The sequence below is a fragment of the Crocuta crocuta genome, unplaced genomic scaffold (assembly GCF_008692635.1).
Source record: "Crocuta crocuta isolate KB4526 unplaced genomic scaffold, BGI_CrCroc_1.0 scaffold222, whole genome shotgun sequence".
NCBI lineage: Eukaryota > Metazoa > Chordata > Mammalia > Carnivora > Hyaenidae > Crocuta > Crocuta crocuta.
In genome coordinates, this window is record NW_027528806.1 from 1206322 (window position 1) to 1221266 (window position 14945).

The following is a 14945-nucleotide window of genomic DNA, read 5'->3' on the forward strand; positions in this document are numbered from 1 at the left end:
CTGCTTGTGATTAGCTGACTGAGGTAATCCTGGTTAGGGGACACTGCCCTTTCTGTGCCTGTTTCTTTACTGTATATAATGCAACATAAGAAAGAAAGATTATGTCTTTTACTCCTTACATAAAATGATCATGATATTGACTTTCTTAGAGGAGTTTATAAAAATAAGTAATGTCTTGCTGTTTTAACAGCTAGATGGCACTATCACCTCTAACATGTGTTTTAATTTGAATTTAATTACAGCTGGTGCTGAATATGCTGTACTTCTTTCCTTCCATGATGGCTCATGTCAAAAGGTATGGCTTACAAATTAAAGAGAATGTAGCTATGTTGCTTTGAGACACCACGTATCTCTTCATAGAAGATTCATCATAGATCGACCCGAAGTCTTTGAGAAAACAAAAACTGTCATTTTGTAGAGAATAGAATCATTATATTGTAATCGTTCCTTGGGTCTTAGTTGCCCTAGTTTCATCAGAGTCATCCAGATGACATGCTAACAGGCCTAGCCTGAGACAGTGCAGTTAGGCGAGGAGGGTTGGATTTATTTAGGATGAATCTGTCTTTATCTCATCTCCAGATTCAGGGGAAGAGACCTGCACAGTTACAAGCTATGCGTTGTTGATTGTTGAGTCATAGATTTTAGCAATTACTGAGCAAGCCACGTTCTGCATTTTAGAATCAAGTACATTACACCCGGGGAGGTTAAGTGATTTGTTCAAGTTTACTCTAAAAATAGTTTTCAGACTTCCATCCCTTGTTTTTCTATCCTTTGTCTTGTTTTAATAAACTTAGATGATCTGCCTTGGGTATCAAAACTAAATGAGAGTTTGCAAGATCACTTTCCCAACCAACCAAACAAATAAAATAGAATTCCATAAGCAGGATGGAATATTTAAACTAGCACGAACTCCCTTATCACCATCTGGGCAACTGGACAACCATGTGTAATCAGTCTCTGTAATTAAAGTTCTCCATTTCTTAAAAATGGGCTTAAGTGATATTTTGCCTGTCTTAGAATTTTTCACTGAGAAAAAATTTGAAAATTAAGTAGAAAATGGAGTAAAAACCTGGTTTTCTAAAATAATTTTATGGAAATCCAGCTTGTTTTATCATTTTTTTCTCCATCAAGAAAGTTAATTTATCTTCTTTTAAACTTATGTCTTCGTTATTTATAATTGTTTTCCATTCACAAGTTGCCAGAAGAACATATTTAAACAGAAGCTCTGTACCTCCTCAACTCTCCCTTTGTTCATTTAAACAGGAAAGGGTTGTGCATTAAGCCTCATCCACCTCCTGATATGCCTGCACAAAAATTGTGGAAGTAGTGATATGCCCACATAATGCTAAGTTCTTTGGACCTTCTTTCTTCAAGTGTTTGGTTACTGAACTGTAAATTCTAGGGTCACCATGTAAATCTGCTTGAAGGACTGTAACTGTTTTATTTGACAGCACATTATGCAGTAGTCATTTTTCCTTTCCTTTCTTCAAATCTGTCTTATTCAAAATAAAAATTAAATATTTAGCATTTTATATTTTTTCTTTTTGGTTTTATTGGCAAACCTTTTTTTCCCCTTGTATATCATGTTGTGACTATAAGTCGCTTTACGTAGGACTGTAAGACAGAATGGTGAATTGTTTCAGGAAATGATGCTGATAATAATTTGATATTCTGTGATTAGTGTTTCCTAGACTGTTTAAACCTTTAAAATGAAGAAAATAAATTGAAGGAAATTTTCATGATAATAGTTATATTTATAATATGTGTTGACTATGAAAATATATGACAAGAAATAACTCTAAACTCATTAACACTGCTCACTTGATTTTATATTTTCTTAGTCATAAAACAAACACATATATTTGAAAAATAGAAGTACTTTTATGAGCAAAATATATTATGTATTCAATTAAGAGATAGTACTAGATGCATTTAGGGATTTAAATGTAGTTTCTCTGGAACTTCCCCCAAACTGAAAGTTGGGAGCCATTGTTATAGGATGTCTCCAAGTGAATGGAATTGTAAAGATTTATATTCAGCTGCAGTTAAAGTGCTTTGGAAGCTTAATGTGTTCCAGACATTAAACAAAATTGCCTAACATGTATTAACTTAATCCTCATAGTAGCCCTATAAGGTAGGTACTAGCATTATCCCCATTTTATAAATGTAGAGGGGTGCCTGGGTGGCTCAGTCAGTTAAGTGTCCGACTTCAACTCAGGTCATGATCTTGTGGTCTGTGAGTTCAAGCCCCACATGGGCTCTTTGCTGACAGCTCAGAGCCTGGAGCTGCTTCAGATTCTGTGTCTCCCTCTCTCTGCCCCTCCCCTGCTTGTGTTCTCTGTCTCTCCCTCCAAAATAAGCATGAATAATATATATAAATATAGTGAGAAGCCTAGAGGGTTTAATCACTTTTCATGGTCATATATCTAATAAGTGGCAGATCTAAGATCTGAGCCCTGGTCTAAGGAACTCTAGAGCTGGACACTAACCACAACACTGCCTTTTCCTTCACTGAATTACAGTATTTTTCAGTTGAGAATTTAATATGTTTTATACCTACAGATAGTTCTGATTCTCATGCCTATATTAAACACACAATCAGGAAAACTGAGATAGACTACCAATTTAAAGCTACTGGAACAAAAATACATTTTAATTAAAGCAAGAGTCAACATCATATACCTAGAAGGTGTGTGTGTGTGTGTGTGCGTGTGTGTGTGTGTTATACCTAGAAGATGTGTGTGTGTGTGTGTGTGTGTGTATCATATCATGCAGTGGTTCTCAAGTAGAGTAGGAAGCTACTTGGGTGACCATTAAAATTTAGAATCCAAGATTCTACCATAGCCATATTAAAAGCAAATCTCTGGAAAGAAGGTGGGCTTAGACATGTATATTTTCAAAGATAGTCCCAGATGAGTTTAATGTATATCCCTGATTAAGAACTACGGGTCTAAATCACCTTCCTCATTTTGTTTTTGAAGAATTGAAGTCCAGAAGGAGAGCAAGTTATTTCCACATTAGATCTAATATTAAAATATTTACCATCATCAACACACACACACACACACACACACACACACTTTTTTCAGAGATCTATAGAGATAAAAGACCATTTGATTATCTTGCAATCTGAATAGGGATTTAGGGATACGGGACTTAGGCAAAACAAAGAAACAAACAAACAAAAAAAACAACAAAAAAACCCAAGAACAAAACCATAAATAGAAAAAATAACATATGTTCAAAAATAACATATGTGAAATAATAACTTATGGCAGAAAGAAAAGAGCTTTTAGAGACATTTCTAAGGTAGGCTTCAGAATGGAGGTAGGTCCTAAAAGAATAGAACTCAGTAGAGAGGAGGAATGGGAAGTTTTCCGGGTGGAAGTATTGTGATAAAAAGACAGGGAGGCAGGAAAATGAACAGAAGTTTGGAACAAATGAACAGACCATTCTAGTGGTCTGTCCAAGTGGTCTCAGTCAAGTCCAGTGGATGAGTTTAAGGGTGGGGATTCACCTGATGACTTTGGGCCCACCCTATGGAGATAGAACTGGTTTGCAATTAGGAGTTAGAATGGTGGATGGAACTTACCTGGTAGAATTCTGTCACTATTATTTTTTTCAGACATAAACTATGATAACACATAAGTAAAGAGACTCCTGCTTAGGAATCTCAAAACAGTGCTCTAAACTGCTTCCATGGTGTAGCATTTGGTATCTGTTTTGAAATAGGTTAGTCTTCTAAAATTTCAATGAGGGTTGAAGAGATGGAATTTAGTCTAAGTTTTTAAAATTTTCTCACTGCTGTATTGTTCCTACTTTAGCCAAATATTCCTATTTTTATATGGACCTGTGAGATTTTTCACACAATTTCAGTCAATGATACTAACCATACTAACTCTTCAAGATACTGATTTTGGCTTAGAAAGAGAAGTGAACTAAAAGACCATAGTGACTCCTCAAGAAGAATTTATTTATTTATTTTCACTTTTGTGGAATTTTTAATTTTTAAAATTAAACTTTTAATTCTGAAATAATTGTAGACCCATATGTGGTAGTTGCAAATAATACAGGGAGATCCTGTGCATCTTTTACCCCATTCCCACCTCTGCTGTCAGTGTGGAACCTGCTTCGGATCATTTCCCCACCCCTCTCTGTACCTCCCCAACTCCTGCTCTCTCTCAAAAATAAATAAACATTAAAAAAAATACCATCACCACAAAGATTTCTGATGTTATCCTTTTTTTTTTTTAATGTTTTTTATTTACTTCTAGGAGAGAGAGAGAGAGAGACAGCGTGAGCAGGGAAGGGTCAGAGAGAGAGGGAGTCACAGACTGAAACAGGCTCCGGGCTCTGAGCTGGCAGTCAGCACAGAGCCCGACGCGGGGCTCGAACCCACGAACCGCGAGATCATGACCTAAGCGAAAGTCGGACGCTTAACCGACTAAGCCACCCAGGCGCCCCTCTGATGTTATCCTTTTATCCTCTTCTCCTTTACCCCTTATTAACCTCTGGCAGCCACTAATCTGTTCTTCATTGTTATAATTTTGTTATATATGTAATATTAATGGAATAATACAATATACAACATTTAGGGGTTGGCATTTTTTTTTTCACTCAGCATAGTTTTCTGGAGATATGACTAGGTCGTTGCATGTATCAATAGTTTGTTCCTTTTTATTATAATCTATAATGGTTTGACTGTATCTTTTTGTTTAGCTTTTTAAATAATTTAGGTATTATTTTATTATACATTGGTCATCACAGTCTACTGGTTCCATCATTTTACTGATTTGAGTGACGTGTAGAAACCTTATTTCCTTCATTTACAATATAATTACCCTCCCCATTTACAATGTGATCGTCTTAAATATGTCCTGTACATACGTTTTGAATCATATCAGATGGTGCTATACTTTTTGCTTCAAATATCAAACATAATTTAGAAAAGTGAAAAGGAAAGTCTGTTGTATTTATTCATGTTTTTACTTACTGGGTTCTTTCTTCCTTCCTGATGTTCCAAGTTTCCTTCTTTTATCATTTCTGTTTAGAAAACTTTTAGAGTAGGTCTACTAGTGATAAATTCTCCTAGTTTATCTTCATCTGAAAATGGCTTGATTTCTACTCTATTTTTGAAGGATTTTTCATTAAATACAGAATTTTGGGTTGACGGTCCAAAGAGCTGGGTTCTTCCAGCTCTTTAAAAATGGTACGCTATTTCCTTCTGGCCTCCATGGTTTTTGATTACTAATCTACTATCATTTGAATTGTTTTTCCATTACAGGTAAGGTACATCTTTTTTTGCCGCTTTTAGGATCTTTTGTTGGTTCTAAGCTATGATGCATACTTGGTGTGCATGTCCTTGAGTTTATCCTGTTTGGGAACATTTTCACCTTCTTGAATGTATTTCGCCAAATTTAGATAGTGGTCAGTCAACTATTATTCTTTCAAGTACTTTTTCAGCCTTACTCTTTTTCTTCACTCCTTCCAGGGCTCTAAACCATATATGTTAGATATTTCTTTGTTATAGGTCCTCAGGTCTGTTAGATCTGTTAGTTTTTTACAGTCTATCTTCTTCCTCTTGTTCAGATTGGGTAATTTCTATTGTTTTCTCTTCTGGCTCACTGATTTTTTTTTTTTTTTTTTTTTCCATTCTGCTGTTGAGCTTATCCACCGAGTTTTTTATTTCAGTTACTGTATTCTAAAATGTTCATTTGGTTCTTATTTATATCTTCTATTTTTTGCTAAGACTTTCTCTTTGTTAAGACTTTCTATTTTATTTTGTGGGTATGTGTGATTGCTCATTGAAACATTTTTATTATGGCTGTTTTTGAATCTTTGTTAGATAATTCTAAGATGACTATGATCTTCATATTGGCATTTGTTGACTGCACTTTTTTACTCAGTTTTCGATTTTTCTGGTTCTTGGTATGATAACTGATTGTCAGATGAAATCTGGGTATTTTGCTATGTTAAGAGATTATAGATCTTATTTAAATCTCTAAGGTAGTTTTCTCTGACACTAAGGGAAGGAGGGGTGCCACATCCTTAATATTAGGTCAGGGTAGAATTCCATCCAGGTTCTTTGGCTCCCTTGGTACTCAAGGGAGAATACTCCTTGTTACTACTGAGCAAGAATAGAAGTTCCAGCTCTCCACTAGGTCTTCACTGATATCTTCCTGGCTGGAAGATTCCTACTGCTTTCTATCTGGCCACCACTGGCAACACACACACACACACACACACACACACACACACACACACACAGAGGAGGGGTGATCTCATTTCTCCTGGAGAGAGCATGAACTCCTTACTTTCCTCTAGGGTTCCTTTGACACTACTGTAGTAGGAAGAGAAAAGGGTATCATGTTATTGCTGGATAGGGATAGAAGTCCATATTCCCCATGTGGTCTCCACTGATATGGCTGTGTGTGCAAGAGAGGTTGACTAATTACTGCCCACAGGGATGGATGTCCCAGTTTCCTACTTACTTCTCTGATAAGTAAGTGGGTGGTGAGTATTAGGATGCCTTATTATAGCCTTGTGATGGTGGAAGTCTAGGGTCCTCATTTGTCCTTTCCTGGTGGGAGTGAATGGGGGTTTGGTCAGTTTCTTCTGTGGTATTTATTTTCTGTGATGTTTATTTTCTACACATTTTTTTGTCTTGTTAGACTGCTCCTTTCCTGGACTTTTGGCTAAAGAAAGCAGGCTGCTTTATGTCTGCTTTATTTATTGATGTTTCTGGATTGCTGACTTCTTCAGCTCCAAGTCTGGGATATATGAGGCAAGAAGAAATTGTAGGGAACCTACTACCATGTTGTTACTTGGATCCTGAGGTCCCTAGCCCATCTGACTTCTTCTCTTCACCATTTGGTCTTCTTATGTTTGTTTTATACATAATATCAAGGATTTGTATTATTTAATAAGAGCAATAGGGAAAAGTGCATCTACTCCACCTTCCTGGAAGGGAAGTCCTCAGAAGAATTTGTTTTTAACATTAGAACTTCCGGATTCCACATGTTCTGATTTCATAATTTGTATGCTTGTTATTTGTGTGAAAGGTGTCCTTTCATATTGGTTTATCCCTTCAAAAATTAATGAATTTTCCCTAAATAAATCAGCTACCACTTTTGAAGTGAAGCATTTAAATAGATGCTATTTTTAAAGCACTTTGTTTTTTAGTGTTTTTAGTGCTTTATTCTCTAAATCAGTGTTTCTTTTTTGGAAGGGCTGGTGACGGTGTCAAAAAACTTGTGTGTGAGAATCTGGTTAAAGTAATATACCTTCTGTCCCCAAATTTTGCTTACCATTTATGAGGTTCATAAATAGCATATAGCACCTGGTAAATAATCTCTGTCTTAACATGAGCTTTGAAGCTGACAAACTACCAAGAATGGAGAAGGGAAAAAATGATTAGGAGATATAGTACTCAGGACTCTTTCTATGACAGGCTGGTAGTCCTCACACCCAAACTCTGCAAAACTCCATTTTGTCAGTCTAAGTAGAAAGTTGATTTGTATGTACAGGAAGGAACTTCTGTCAGTTCCTATTAATGCAGTCCTTAAATGTGGTGAAGATACCATTCCAATCTAGGTCTTCTTTATTTAAGTACCTATATTTCTTAAACACTCAGTATTTACTGTCATTTCTTCATTTTCATTAGGGAATTCCCTAATCACATAGGCCATATCCTTACCTTTGGATTGGCCATAACTTGGCATGAAAAGCAACTGTTATCTGAAAAAAAAATATTGATAAAGACTGAGGGGCACCTGGGCGGATCAGTTGGTTGAGCGTCCAACTCTGGGTTTTGGTTCAGGTCATGATCTCATGGTTCGTGCGCTGGCAGTGCAGAGCCTACTTAGGATTCTCTGTCTTCTTCTTCTCTCTCTCTTCCCCTCTTCTTCTCATGCTCTCTCTCTCTCTCTCTCTCTTTCTCTCTCTCTCCCCCCCCCAAAATCAATAAATAAACTTAAAAAATACTGAGATTTTTCTCTATTGAACAAAAGATTGATGTGGATGACTGTTGCTGAAGAAAGATGGCTAAAGAGAGTTTTTTCAGTTATTTATTGCTGTGTAACAAATCACCCCAACACTTATTAGCTTGAAACCACAACTATTAATTATTTCTCAGATTCTCTGGATTGGCAATCTGGAGGGTTCTTTTGTTTGTCTTGACTGGGATCACATGATTACATTTATATGATAACTTTATTTGGGCTAGAGGCCCAAGATATCCTCCTGACAATTGATGATAGTTGTCAAGGCTAACCTTAGGGCACCTTGATTCTACTCCACATGGCCTCTCATTCTCCATTTAGTGAGATTGGACTTTAATGCGTGGTAGTCTCAGAGTTCCAAGAGAGACAAATATGAAAGCTATATGGCCTCTGAAGACCTAGTTCTTGAAGTCACCTGGTATTACTTCTGCATTCTGCTGGTCAAAGCAAGTCACAGCACCAGCCGATTCAAGCAAAAGGGAAATAGTTTCTATCTCTTAATGGGAAGAGGGGCTAAGACACTGCAAAAGAGCATAAGAGATGGGAGGAATTGTGGCCATTCTGCAAACAATCTGCTACAGGGCACAAGGAAATGTAATGCTAATGAGGTAGAGGAGGTGATTTGTGAAGCAGGCTAGTGAGTGGTAGGGTGAGCTGCTGACACGAGGCCATGTGTTCTGGAACAAACTTAAGCTGTGAGCAGCAGCCAAAGAAAAGAGTGTGAAGCATTTGGCAGGCAGACTTTCTGTGATGGCTTTAGCTCTGGGGACTACTCGTTTTGACTTGGCCAGTGGACAAAACCTGGCTTTTTTCCCTAGTGTTTTCTCTTTTTTGTAAGCAAAGACTGAAGTCAACAGGCCATAGTTCAATTTAGATGCATAATCAGCCTGGGATGGAAAAAAATTTTTTTGAGCTAAGCATCTCATGGACTGAAAAAATTCAAATATGAAATGAAGCTGTCTGCAAAATACCTATTATGCAAACACTTTAGCTGCCAAAATAGTGTTGTAAGCAATGAAAAAAATTAAGACTGGGGATTTTCAAAAATTTTGGCACTTATAACCTAATGTATTAACAGTGTTAGTTTAGTAACTAGCTCTAAAGAGGATATGTGGATATTTCTTGATAAGGCTGTTGCTGTCATTCAGTGGTACTACACCAGTTGGATATCTCAGGTGAGATGCTCATATCAGGCATTCACTTCTGGAACATGAGCTGTGAGTAGACATGTGAGTGTGCCTATGAGATCGAGTGCGTGCTGAATCAGCTGTAGCTGGGAGAGATTAATCACATGGCTGCATTCCCGTACTCACTGTGTATCCAGTCCTGTCTTATAGAATGCCAGCTCTTCAAGTTTCACCATTTGGGATCTCTGAGCTCTAGATACACAAGCTCACTCTAACATAGTAGAGAGGAACAGCCTAATGTGGCTAAGACATGGCAGTGATCACTAAGAGATATCTTCCAGAGCTACCTTATTGTTCTATATGTATTTCATTCCTTTAATTGAAATATTTTGAGAGTGTTGGGAATAAAGAAGGCACTCTCATGGAAGATAATCAAAGATAGTGTGTGAGGCAGATCTTAAACCTGTGTAGAATAGCAAAGGATCTGAAGGATTTTAAGAAAGGAATAGCTCCAAAGAATATCCTTTCTGGATCATTTCTGATATCTGAAATTTTACCACCAAAACAAATCTTTCTCTCCATTTTCCATTTCTTTCTAACAGTTCCCTATAGACTTTCTCTATTAAAGTGCAAACTCTCCTAGTATGTTGCTATAGAAGGCTTTGTGATATAGTGGAAATCATATAAACCTTGATTTCTGATCTGTCCTTACTAATGGGCAAGTTACTAAACTTTTGCTAGACTCATTGGGTTTTGTGGGAATTGAGTTTTAGTATATATACACACATACATATATACATACATACATGTATATATTTATATATAACAGAACTTAATGTCCATATCTGTCTATCTATCTATCTATAAACTCCTCATATATAAATGTATGTCCTGACAAATAATGGATGTTCAATAAACATTAATTTCCTGCTTTTCTTAAAATAGCAAATTAGTAAAATACCTAGGTAGTATTTCCTTTCACTGCACTTTAAGACTCTGTGAACTTGATGAACAATTATGTCTTCAATTTCACTAAACTTTAACTGAAATTTTACATTTCCTTCCATTAAAAATGAAAACTACAAACCACAGCAATATTGGTAGCACCAGTGACTTTGTTACTAGTATGAGTAGCAAATATTTTCATGTCACATTATAAGATTTACAGAAAGTTTGAGCATGATTTATATTTGTGATTACTTTGAATTGATAGTTATTAGGCTGCTGCTAGATCTTGTTACTGAATGCATTGATGAAGATACACACCTATTACTGTCTCACAAAGTGTTTCATTATAATTAGTTTTATTTTTAACTTTATGTACATTTGCTGATTTAGAAACATTATTCTAACAAGAGATCCATGGGCAGTAAAAGAAAAAAGTTAAACATATTGCTTGTACTTGTTCCATAGTGATGTTTGTGGTACCAACTTAAGTTATAAGGTTTAGTCATGTGATCACTTATACTTAGGGTTTTTAATCATTAGGCTCTGGACATGACTGTTTTTGGGGGTTTTTTTTGTTTTTGTTTTTTTTTGTTTTTTTTTAGTAACTTACCGTTTTAGTGTTCAAAAACATTCTCCACAGTGATTAAGTGTATTTTTGAACAGCTGAATTTTTTTTTATTTGTAGAAGGCGTTAAACTCTAATATATTTGCACTATAACATACAAGCTAGTAAAGGAAGGAATGAAGACTAGTTATATATACTACTGTGGAATAATTTACAGGCTATGCTGTTAATTTAAAAAAGAAAATGAAAAAAAAAGAAAATGAAGACAGATATATATATGTAGTATAGTATATATACATATATATACTATATAGTATATATAGTATTTCTTTTATCTAAGAAAAAGGTATATAAATAAATATGCTGTGCTTTTATAGAAATGGCCTACATGACATGGAATATCCTGGATTAGATCCTGGAACAGAAGGAGGACGTGAATGGAAACATGAGTGAAATCTGAATAAAAGTCTGTAACTTAGTTGACAAGTGTTGTGCCAGTTGTCAATTTCTCACTTTTGACAAACGTATGGTAGTTTTGTAAGATGTCGGCCTTGGGAAGAGCTCGATGAAGGGCATATGGACCTCGTTCTGCTATCTTTGCAACTTTTGTGAAAGCTGAAAATTACTTAAAAATAAAGTTTAAAAAAAGAGTAAAGAAAAATGAAAGGATAGATCAGAAATTAATAAAAATGTTTGGTGGGAAGGAGGGAACAGGATAGAGACAACAGGATGGAAACGAGAAACCTCCAAATATACATGGATTCATAGATTGAACTCAGCCTAACCACTGAAATGTTTTGTGTAATTATAAGACGGAATTAAATAAGGGAAAAAAAAGGTCCCTAAAATCACAAGTAAAATGAAATCTAATGTATCTACTTTTTGCATTGCTTGTTTAATCACATAGAGAGGTTGTTTCAAATGATTTTTAAACAGAACAATCTAACTACATACTGCTAGTGGGATATACCCTATAGCCAAAACAAACTATACAAAAGTTTTACACTGTTTTTAGTAATCATATTATAATAATAATATTGGTACTGTTCTTTTGAGCCAATCTTTGTGTGTGTGTGTGTGTATAATATATAGTAAAATAACACTAATAACTATATTAATGTCATAACTAAATAAATATTTTTAGTATAAGATAAAGAGATAAAAATATAAAATCAAAGAAGTAATAAAGCTCTGTAGTTATATATTTGAATTGGAAATACTCATGTGACTTTATCATGACTTTGTCATAAAAATTATCAGTGGTAACGTGATTTCCTAATTTATTGGTAACTACAAGCAGCAAATTAAAATGTGGTAAGAAGAAAGGTCTGCTCTTTATAGCTACTATCAAATGAGGGAGAAAGGTACTCTTAGGGTAATGAGTAAAGGAGCAAATCATTCCTCATACTTCATCACTGAGGATATTACAGTAAAATGAATAATCATGACTGAATCAAGAAACCCCAATTCTGACCATATCCGCCTGTTGGAGAGCAGTCAAATGTTTCACTATATTAGAAAATAAATAAAACATGCTTTAGCATTTAAGCATAAGTTTCAGGTATATCAAAATTTATTTATATAGCTTTCCCTATTCCCTGATGATACTGAAAAATGAGGAGTGATTATTTTGGAAACACTTCCAAATGTGAGCTAATGTCTCCTATTGATTTGCACCATGTAATTACTTAAGGCCTCTTGGTAGGAATAACAAGTGTCTGAACTGAGTCTAAAATTATGTAAAGAATTGGCTGATAAGTAGCTATGTGAATCCATGTGCCTCTCAGAATGTAAGTGCTGCCTGAATAGGTCATTGCAAGATGATCAGGGCTGTCTAAATATACAGTTAATCTCCAAATGAATTTGGAGTATCTTCTCCTTTCCCCATAGTACTTTGAACATAAGACATCACTGGGAAGACTTGCTTAAATATTTTTTCAATCTAACTCTCTCTCTTTATTTTTCTCTTTGTATCTTAAAAATTAGTAGCATTATAATTTGCTTTACATTTTAAACTTGTGATTTATTAAGTCACTAAGCTCAGCTATCAATGGCATAGAATAAGGTTAGTTGAACTTGTCCTTAGGGTGAGGTAGTAAGGCATTAATAGCTTTCTTTTTTTGGTAAAACAGTTAATTCCTTTAAATACACTTTTCTGTTATCTGTTTTCTGGAACTAAAGTAGGGAAATACACTGAAATGATCATATTATAAGGAGAACAAGTGTTCTTATTTCTCAATAAATAAATGCATTATACAAAATGTAATAGGGGCACCTGGGTGGCTCAGTTGGTTTAGCATTTGGCCCTTGGTATCAGGGGCTCCATACTTGTTAACTCTTTTCCTAGACCTTTGTATCTTACTCACCCCCATGTCACTCCCTAAATGGAAATACTTTATTTTTTGTTTACTTGTTTTTGTTTCTGCTGTCCCACTAGAATATTAGCTCCATGAGGGTAAAGACTTCCTCTGTTGTATTCTCCACTGTTCATTAATGTGTTAAATTAAGAAGTGTAGCAATTTTATTGTGTTTTATTGTTCTCTTTTTAATTTTAGGGGACTACCGTCTGTAAATAGTGTCACATTTTCATTTAACTTTCTCCTTATAAAACCCTAAAGCTTTGAAATAATATATAAATATTCACATAAACTGAAAAAAAAAAAAACCCTTTACCTTATATTTGCCTTTTTCATTTGGAGGAATTTGAGATGATAGGAGAGCACATAGCTAGTGCTATCTCTTTTTCTTACATTTCATATTTGTGCTGAAAGGCAGAAAACATCTTCTGAAGTTCACTAATGTGTTCTCCAGTGGGTTGGTCAGTGGTAGCCAGGGAATATTCTCTTTAATGAATAACAAAATGAGCAAGATGAATATGAAACCAGCAGTATTGTGTTTTATCTTACGTTATTTTATTCTTACTGCAAAAACATCTTTCTCACTCCTATGTCCTTCAACTAGTTTGGATACTCCTTAAGGATGGAAATAGGATCATATATTTTTATTTGAGCATAGTGCTAGAGGCATAGTAAATACTCAGTAATCATTTTTGATCAAATAATAATAATGAAAATAACTTCAGTTTTATGTAGATCATAGCATTCTAGCAAGAATTAACACATCTTTTCTTTAAAAACCCAATGAAGTAGAAAAGTAAATATTTTCTTCCTTTTACATATCAAAAGACTGAGATTGCAGAGTTTACCAGAATTGCCTAAATTCAATCAGCTGGTAGTATCTAATCTGGAACTAGGGGTTCTTGGGAGAGAGTCCTGTTCCCTCCAAGGGCTCACATCTCCAAATGACACATTGTTAATGATGATGATACTCCTTAAAAATTAAAATGGGTAACCAGTTTCAAGTAAGATTTAGTGAAAACTGTCCATCCGTTGATAACAGAGTGAAAATGTGAATTAAATACTTGAAAGAGAAATCACATATAATTTTTCAGATACCAGTGAGACCTATGAGTCTATCTGGGCATTTTGGATGGTGGACGAGCAGCTGGGTCCAGTGGGCCTCATGAGTCTTCAAGGCATGCTTTCCACACTTGCTTACAATCTGCTCAGTTGCCACGAAATTACTTCACAATTGGCAAATGCAGTGATATCAAACAGTTTTGCTCTTCTACTTCTAACAATTTTGAAAAACTATAAATCTCCTTACACATTTTTGAATTGACATCTAAACTTCTATTAAAAGAGAAATGGTTACAAATGATGCAATTGCCATTGAATTGTAAACATTGACATGTTAAAATAAAACTATTGTATCACTTTTTAAAATGTGTCCAATGGCATATAAATTCAGTTATCTACTAAAATGCAATAATCTGTTTTAAAAATACATGAAAAATCTCCTCTTAATAGTTAGAAATTTTATATCTCTTTCTCCCAGAACTATTAACTTTTCTCACATTTTTCTCTCAGAAGTAGTAATGTAAATAGCTTTATTCTTAATGTTGTTTATGGACTACTTACTATATATCTTTTTTAAAAAATATGTATTCATTATAATGAAATTTTTAAAAAATAATTTCCTGTGACCCTAAAGCACAAAGGTTTTTTTTAAATTTTTTAATTTTATTTATTTATGTGGAGAGAGAGAGGGGCAGAGAGAGAGAGGGGGAGAGAGAATCTCAAGAGGCTCCATGCTGCCAGTGCAGAGTCTAACATGGGGCTCAAACTCACAAAACCATGAGATCATGAACTAAGCAGGAACCAAAAGTCAGATACTTAACCAACTGAACCACTCAGCAGCCCAAGACATGAAGTATTTAAAAACATTATTCTGGATTGCACTATC

General features: G+C 35.0%; 1 long non-coding RNA gene across 1 annotated transcript in view; it reads left to right on the forward strand.

Moving 5' to 3' along the window:
• The first annotated feature begins 239 nt into the window (after positions 1 to 239).
• Positions 240 to 14945, forward strand: part of LOC144224701 (uncharacterized) — a 138223-nt gene continuing 123517 nt past the window's right edge. Inside the window, exon 1 of the long non-coding RNA XR_013333118.1 lies at positions 240 to 295. This is a non-coding gene — a long non-coding RNA (uncharacterized LOC144224701). The remainder of the gene's footprint in view (positions 296 to 14945) is intronic.